The sequence below is a fragment of the Corvus kubaryi genome, unplaced genomic scaffold (assembly GCF_017639235.1).
Source record: "Corvus kubaryi isolate FWS band 111438036 unplaced genomic scaffold, C.kubaryi_AGA036_p1.0 132, whole genome shotgun sequence".
Taxonomy (NCBI): Eukaryota; Metazoa; Chordata; class Aves; order Passeriformes; family Corvidae; genus Corvus; species Corvus kubaryi.
In genome coordinates this window covers 6,249,594-6,257,435 of record NW_024580666.1, presented here as the reverse complement: position 1 = coordinate 6,257,435, position 7,842 = coordinate 6,249,594, and the positions used below count along the sequence as shown (strand labels likewise).

The following is a 7,842-nucleotide window of genomic DNA, read 5'->3' as shown; positions in this document are numbered from 1 at the left end:
AATGACCTTGCAGAGAAATTTGGCAAGCCTGTATAGTGTATGGGTTGCTTCCTCATTTAAGGTGTCACTGACAGGGTTACCTCATGCCATGTAAACGTCCATCCAGCCCAGCTTGGTGCAGCCTAATGGTCTTTCCATACTTTGACATCGCTGTCAAGGGGGCATATTGGTGTAGTATTCCCAACATGTCTGGTCTGGTATTCAGCCAAAGTCAAGCCAGTGCCACTGAGGCTGAACACACAATCCTTGCGAATGGTCACATCAAACCAGCAGCTTCCAACGGCTGAGGTGCTGTGAGGAACAGCATAGGAAATTGTCGGGGTCCCTCCCCTGCCATGGAGCCCTGGGAGAGGGGCCCTGAGGGCACAGACACGGGGCTTCCCTGCCCCTGCTCAGCCTCGTTCCCATGGGTTGGTTTGTGTTCCCTGCGCGGGCAGAAGGACCCTTGGGCCGGTGACTGGAACAGTTCCTCGGCAGAGCCCCGGCCATGCGGCTGGAGAAATAAACATCTCTGAAACAGCTAGCAAGAATCTGTCCATAGATATTTCCTTTCCACGGGACTCCTGGTTTGATATAGGTGTGTTACAGTATCCTGGCTGTAACAGGAAATGGTGACCGAGTGTCTGTCCCGAGAGCCCTGAAGCTTTCAGTGTCACCTGGCTCGTAATGGTAGAGGTCACCTTTGAGGGAAGGTACTCAGTACTGTGAAAGGATAAGTGGACTTTTTTGATAATTTTTCTAAGGTAGCCAGAGGACTCAGATGCCATGTACTTATTTCTTTTCAGAAAGCACATGCTCTGCTTTTGAAAAATCTCCCCTGAAAAGACTCCAGAAATGTGCTGGAAGTTCTGTCAGTCCGCAGCCCCTCCATAGCACCAACGCTCTTTGCTGCTGGAGATCAGAGGTAAGGACAGAGAGAAAGGACTCTTAATGCAATGTGTAGTGTTTCAGAATACATGAGGTTGTATTTATAAACCAGATCTACAGAAAAACAGATTAGAGGAGTGCCAACAAAAGAAACAGTGTTCCAGGTCGGTACACTGCCCGCTCTCTGTAAGAGAGATGCAATTTACTCTGCTGCTTGGTGCAGTTCAGAGCTATGTGCATCTAAACGTGGTTAAAGTTTCCAGGGGTACTGAATAGAAGCATCACAAAACTATCTAGTGCGGGAATAACACATTTTGCCAAAAGAAAAACTTCTGTGAAGACTGGCGTGCAAGTTACCACTGAATGATTACTGGGAGAAACTTAAATTTCTCTGAGTTTCTCTTGCATCTCTTAAGGAAAATTCTCTCCACTAATGAGACACAACAATTTCCTTGGACTTTCATGTGTGTACTGATGTATTATTGCCTTAAGGAAAAAGGCACGGCATAAATAACGGCATTACAATGCAATGCACACTCTAGAGCATTGTAATCACAGACACAGTTGTAACAGCAGGTCTATGTTGTCCCGTTAAGTAGAGATCTGTAATTCAGACCATGCAGAATTGAGTGTGGTTTGTACCCCTCAGCATCATAAATCTAAGGTGGGAGTTTTACTCTTACATTGCAACTTTCTTCACTGTGGTGATTGCCATCAACTGCAAGGATAAGCTCCTACATCAATTCAGTGCTAATAGGACTCCCTGGGTATCATCACCCAAGTGTCTCTGGCCAATTAAAGTTTTCACTTAGTGGATCCAGCATAAATATTCTTTAATACCAATTAGCACAATCCGTTCATCATGATGATAGTTTTACAGTTGTGCCAGCATCTGCAGACCTTGGAATACATACAGTACAGAGAAAACCCCCCAGCCCGAATGAAACATCATCTTGTTTTGAAATAGCATCCTGATATTTTTACATGTAATGTTCTATCAGAGAGTGAAAGAAAGCTCCAGGATAGATGTTCAATTAAATCTCTTGTTTTCATTTCATAAAGACTGCAGCCATATATTTTAGATAGTTCTGCTGTGCTCTATTATTAGGAGAAAAATATATTATTAAGGTTATTTAAAGAAAGTATCTCTTCCCTTTAAGCTAGTGGTACTGGGAGGGTTTGGGGGTACTTTTTCAGCCCCAACAATATTAATTCCCCCAAACAAGATTGTAATTACAGTGTAAAGGAGAAAAAACAGATTTGTGGTTTGACAACAGTGAAGGCAATAATCCTAACAAATAGAGGACAGAGCCTAATAAAAAACAGTTATGATTTTTGCCTTGCCCCTGACTATGTAATTTCCTTGTTCTATCTGTGGGAGGACACACATTGCCTGAGCTGCTCCTGAGGCTCTCCAAAGCCATCTTTCACTCTTACATTTCAGCAGCAAGCACTTACAGCAAACTTTCATTCCATATAACAGCTATGTATTACCTAAGAAACATCAGCTGCAAGATTGTTCAGTGTGATTCCTGGAACATAAAAATGATTGTTTTTCATTGAAATGTTCTGGTCCAATTTAACCCACTGAGACCAGCAAATAGCAAGTGTCTGAAATAAATCATTTTCAGATGACAGGAGAAAAGTACCGGGAATTAGGAATCAGAGAATATTAGTTCTTGCTCAGCCACTGGCTGCCTACAGGACTTTGGTCAAACTGCTTTCTTTCTCATGTTTTCCTTCCCTGTTCTCGCTACTTCAATTACAAGCTTTCTGTTCGGGTTTGCACAGATGGTGGCACAGTGCAATTCCATCCAAGAAAGGGCACATTTACAAAAGCAGTCAGGTTTCCTCTCTCATTAACTTCACCAGTCCTGTGTTGTCGTGGGGTTTGTCGGGGTTTTTTAAGGATGAACATCAGCTGCTGAAACCATGTATTTTTATTTTGGGAAAAAGTAATTTTCTGGGGTTTGAACTTGCTGTGGGTGCAGCAAGATGCATGTGGACAGGGATGCTCACAGCTCCTGTGCAAGCAGCTGGGAATAGCTGCCAGCAGCAGCTGACGCTTACTCCTCCCCAAGATATTTCCTTGTCCTGGACACACCTCACCACAACCAAGAGGGGGTTCCTTCACCTGACTTCCAGAAAACACTGCTTACATGGCCTAGACATAATTCAAATATGAATTTGGTAGAAGAATTACAAGGAGGGTGGAAAACAGCAAAGATGTGAAGTCTCCCTCACACTCAGATTACACTGGGATTTGTAGCCAGATAGGTTTTCAGCCTGCTGCAGTCATTACCACATTCTGAAGCCTCAGGTAATTTTCATCCATCACTGGATTTATTGAGACAAGGTGAATTTTTCTGCCTTTTCTAGGAATCTGGCTGGGTCACTAGAAATGGTAAGTTCAGACTGGTCCATTTCAGCAGGCGACAGAAAGCCACTTTAGACACTTATCTGATGACAATCTCATACTTTGCTTGATAGAGTCAAATCAGATCAGAGCACAGCAGAAAGCAGAGTTCCTACTATACCAATAGAAAGGAAAAATCTACGTTTTCTAGGCCTTTAGTTGCTGCATAATCAGGGAGCCCCAACATTAGTCTGGGGAGTAGCGACGGAAAGGAGTGAGGGAGGAGAACTCTGCAGGGCAGGGAGCTAGCACAGAGTCGGGTGCCAGGGAAGGAGGAAAGAGCCTTGCAGCAGGTGAAAATGATTAGGGAAGAGACTGTGACCTATCCTGCACAAGTTATTAACATTTGTTCCCAGATGGCTTTTATTAATAAAATTGTGGCCTAATTATGCCACCACACTTGAATTTTGTTTTACTTTCTGTGCTTCTGGGACAGGAAGCAAAATATATTCAGGAGAAATGAGAAGATGATCCTGGAGACAAAAATCCCTGGCACTTTTAAAGATATATTAACCAACACAGTAGCAACTTTGCTCATGGGAAAGCAGACAAAATTGCAAAAACATGGAGACAGAGACTGAAAAAAGAGAAGAAACAGAATTAAAGAAAGAACAGAGCAATGTGGAAGAAATGAAGGACACAGTGCAGCTTCTTAACTTGTAAGGGAAAAGTGTTATTGTCAAATACTGTGCATGGCATGTAGGAACAATGAATACTTTCTAAATCCTGTACAGATGCATGAAGGGTATAGAAATGTCTGCCAATATAGCCTTTCCTAAAAGATTCATCCATCCAGGGCAAAATTATGCAACCAGCCTCACAAAAGCCTGCTCTACAGAGGCCAGTTTTCTCCCCTCCTGTCCTCTGGTATGGCTAGAACAAGAAGAAAACCTGGGAAAAAAGCGGCTTTTTTTGTTTCCAGCAGTGCAGTACATAGGCCTTAATTTATGAAGACTCGTTCTGAATAGTCCTACTGTAACCTCCATGTACCCGCCAAAGCTGAGAAAGTTTGAAAACACTGCAGGCTGAAGATGTCCTCTTGTTTTTGCATTTTATTTATTTTTAGTTTTCAGGTTGCTTTTAAAAAGCCTTGTGTTACTATGGTTATAACTGTGATAGCCAGAGGACATGGGGGAGCTAAAATTTTCAGGTCTTTACTGGTAAAACTAGCACAATGGGAAAAAGAAGAAAATCCTCCTGGCGTACAACCCCTTCCTATCTGCTTTTTCCGACCATAGGCGTTGGTCTAATAAAAGGTTCTACTCCCACTCACAAACCTTATCTCCCTGGCAAAAGGATTGTAATTCATTTACAGCTCTAAGGGCCTTATACTACTATTTATTTTAATGCTGGAACAATCTTGAACAATATGCCTCTGTATTTGATAGTCTGAATTTGAAGCACTAAAGGCAATTTGTGACATAACTCACTCAGGCTTTTTTTTCCTTTTTTGGTCCCAAATGCATAGCTTAACTCACATAATCAGAAAGTGGATTTATAGAACCCATTGCAGCTTTAGTACTTGAAGAAGCATGAGCAATTTAGGAAAAGGTAGTAGATAAAAACACTGGAAATTTTAGAAAATGTTCATCCCTTCCTTACTGAAATATACTTGCCTTGCCTGAGGCATCCTTCCTAGAGAAAAAAAAAAAAGGAAAAAAACAAGCTGCATTAAGATTTAACTGCAGGATTGAATTTAATTTTATCACATTTGTACGCAGGAAATGTATAAGAATAACTAGTTCTTCCTGCAAAAGGTATCATCAGAGCATTGTCTGACACGTTTGTAATAGTTTATGCAAAGACTGGGGAATGTGATGGGGAATGCTGTGTCCCAGCAGTTGTAAGCGTTGCTAAAACCCAGTATAAAATAAACTATTGCTAGTTAAAGTATTTGAGAAGACCAGCTTGTCATAGGTTAGCAAGCATAGTCCCGGAAGGGACGTCCTTGCTAAGGGGTGCTTACAGTTTCCTCTGGGAACTGATAGAACCTATCAGCTGGCCAGTTTGAATATGGACAATTCTCTAAGCCACTTAAAGTTGTGATCACCTCTGTGATCCACATTTAAGAATAGGCAAACTCCCCCTCCAGGCTCTCTCGTTCCCGGCGCTGGGACAGGTGGCTGCGGGCCCCGTGTGGGGGCCAGCGGGCCCAGCCAGGCCCTGCTTGGGCCAGGCCGGGCCGGGCCACGGCCATCCTGGAGCCATGGACCTGTTCCAGCCGTGGAACCCCCCCCCCCCCCCACTGCCTTGCTGTGGGCAGCCGGAGCGGCTCGGCTCTCCCCCCCCTCTCCACTGCGATAAGAAAAATTCAACATTCCAGCTGCAAAGCTGCAAGGCCGAGGTGAGATTAACCCTTTTATTGCTGTGAAGAGCTGAAAACCTGAGGGAAGAGAGAGAGGAGATGCTTAAAGCTGAAATTCTGTTGTGAAGCTATGATATATCAGAGTATCCTGTTGTAATTTCATGAAGATATGGGGGGTGGAGTGTTCAACTCGTGAGCAAAAGCACCTGCGCTGAGATAGGCAGATGCTGACACAGCTGTAATTTCATGAGAAGTTTGGACAGGGAGAGATGAACCAGATGAGGACTTTTGCTCCGAACGGGAAAGGAGAAAACCTCAGTCCGTAGAGATGCTCCCAGAGATAGTCCTAAAGATGAAGATGATGAAGACCCTTTGCTCCCAGGGAAGGAGAAGGGCCTCTGTTTTTGTTTCTGAACGGCTCAACCTTAAAATTGTACCCCAAAAATCTTCAAGAGTGGACCCTCGAAAGCAGTTGCGGGAAAAGCTGCAAGTCGGGGGAAAGGACTCACACACAGGCAGAGACTCCTCTTCCTAAATGGACTGAACAATATTTGGAAGTGGGTGGCTGTCTCGTTGTGATAATGTTTTCATAGCATGAGCAAGAAGAGACTTCTCTTTCTAAATGGACTGAACAAGGTTATTATGGAAGTGGTAAACAGACTGAACATCTTAAGGGTTGTCTTTTCACATTGTCAGTGGGAGAAGGGAGGAAGGTGGGGGGAGGAGGAGAGTTCTGAAGGTGGTATAATTTTTTTTCTTCTTTTAGGTCTGTTAATAAACTTCTTCATATTCTTTCAAGTTTGGTGCCTGTTTTGCATTTCTCCTAATTCTTATCTCACAGCAGATAAACAGTAATGAGTATTTTGGACCAAACCACTACACTAAATTGGTGTTTCCGCCCGGTTACAAACCGAACCCGCGACACAGCTTAAAGCACATTCGTTGCTGCTCGGGCAAGAACAGCTCCTCTGTGAACATGAAAGAAGAATTTTGCTCATCTGTAGTACGTAGTCATAAATTATTTACATTTGGGCTGGAATCATGTCCCAGTTTGGTTTTATGAGAGTATTAAGCATGTTTTTGATACTGGGATAAGTAATGAAAACCAACAAGTAATGAAAGCCAACAATATTAAGGACACAGCAATACATCCTAAGTACCTGCTGCTACACTAGATGAATACCTTGGCAGACATGGATAATGGAGAGAGAGACTTTATAGATTCGGCTGTCATTTTCTTGTATCAGCTTACCTTCTAAACCTGTCTGGAAAAGAAAGGGAATAAACTGCTGTTTAACATGCATGTAAGAAAATTTGTTCTGATGTTTATGGCCATGTAAGATTGAAGGATTTCTTTTGGGTTTATTATTAGCATAACCAGAAACATTGCACTACATCATATTGTGATAATAATCCTTGTTGTTACAGGGGCAAAATTCACAGCAGGGTAAATCCTTTCTTCACCTCCACTGGGACAGAGCCAAAACAATCATGTTCATAACAGATTTACTCTGGAGTTTCCATCGGGGTAAATGAAATCAGAAAACATTGCAAACATATGTATTATGGACAGTAATGGGTGCCAAGTGTAGAAAATGTAGCATTACCACTTGAACTCAGTTTTACCTTTCACAGTACTATTGGACTGCTTTTTTGCTCATGTCAGCTGATCAGAAGGCTAACATCCTGTAGAAAAAAAACAAAGTCAATTTTATATAACCAGTTTCTTTAAATCTGGATTTCCAGATTTCATGCTGCATCCAATGTGATTTCTTATGAGATCCAAAATCCAGTACCTTTTAAATCGACATTATTATAGTTGAAGCAAAAGTTAAATAGAGCTCCTAGGACTGGATTAGCATTTTTTCTGGCAAAGAGGTAAAATTATATTAACAGATTTTCCAAGGACTCTGATACATGTGCTTAGGGAGAAGGCAGACTGAGAAGCAGTCAGAACCTCCAGAGAAGTGGTTTGTCATCGCCTGGGTGGTGCTAAATGTACCAGCTTGTTTAAATAGCAAATGATTTTAAATATGAAAGGAGGCTTCTTCCAAGAATTGTTATATTGAGCATCACAAAATTGCTGTGTTTTTTTTTTTCTCCCAGAGAGCTAACCTCCATCTGTTTCTGAAAGAGCTTAGCATTCATGAAGTAAGAAATTATATTTCAGAGCATAGCTCTTTATCACTCACCAGTTAATGGGGCTAAGAAAAGATTTGAGTAGATTCTTCTGACTGCAGTGCAAGCTCTGAGG

At 42.3% G+C, this 7,842-nt stretch overlaps 1 long non-coding RNA gene across 1 annotated transcript; it reads right to left on the bottom strand.

Annotated features, from left to right (window-relative positions):
* Positions 1–4,895: 4,895 nt before the first annotated feature.
* On the bottom strand, positions 4,896–7,401 carry LOC121666069. Its single transcript, XR_006016565.1, has 3 exons — positions 7,215–7,401; positions 6,772–6,853; positions 4,896–4,918 (listed from the first exon to the last, which is right to left on the bottom strand). It is a non-coding gene; the product is annotated as an uncharacterized LOC121666069 (long non-coding RNA).
* Positions 7,402–7,842: the final 441 nt, after the last annotated feature.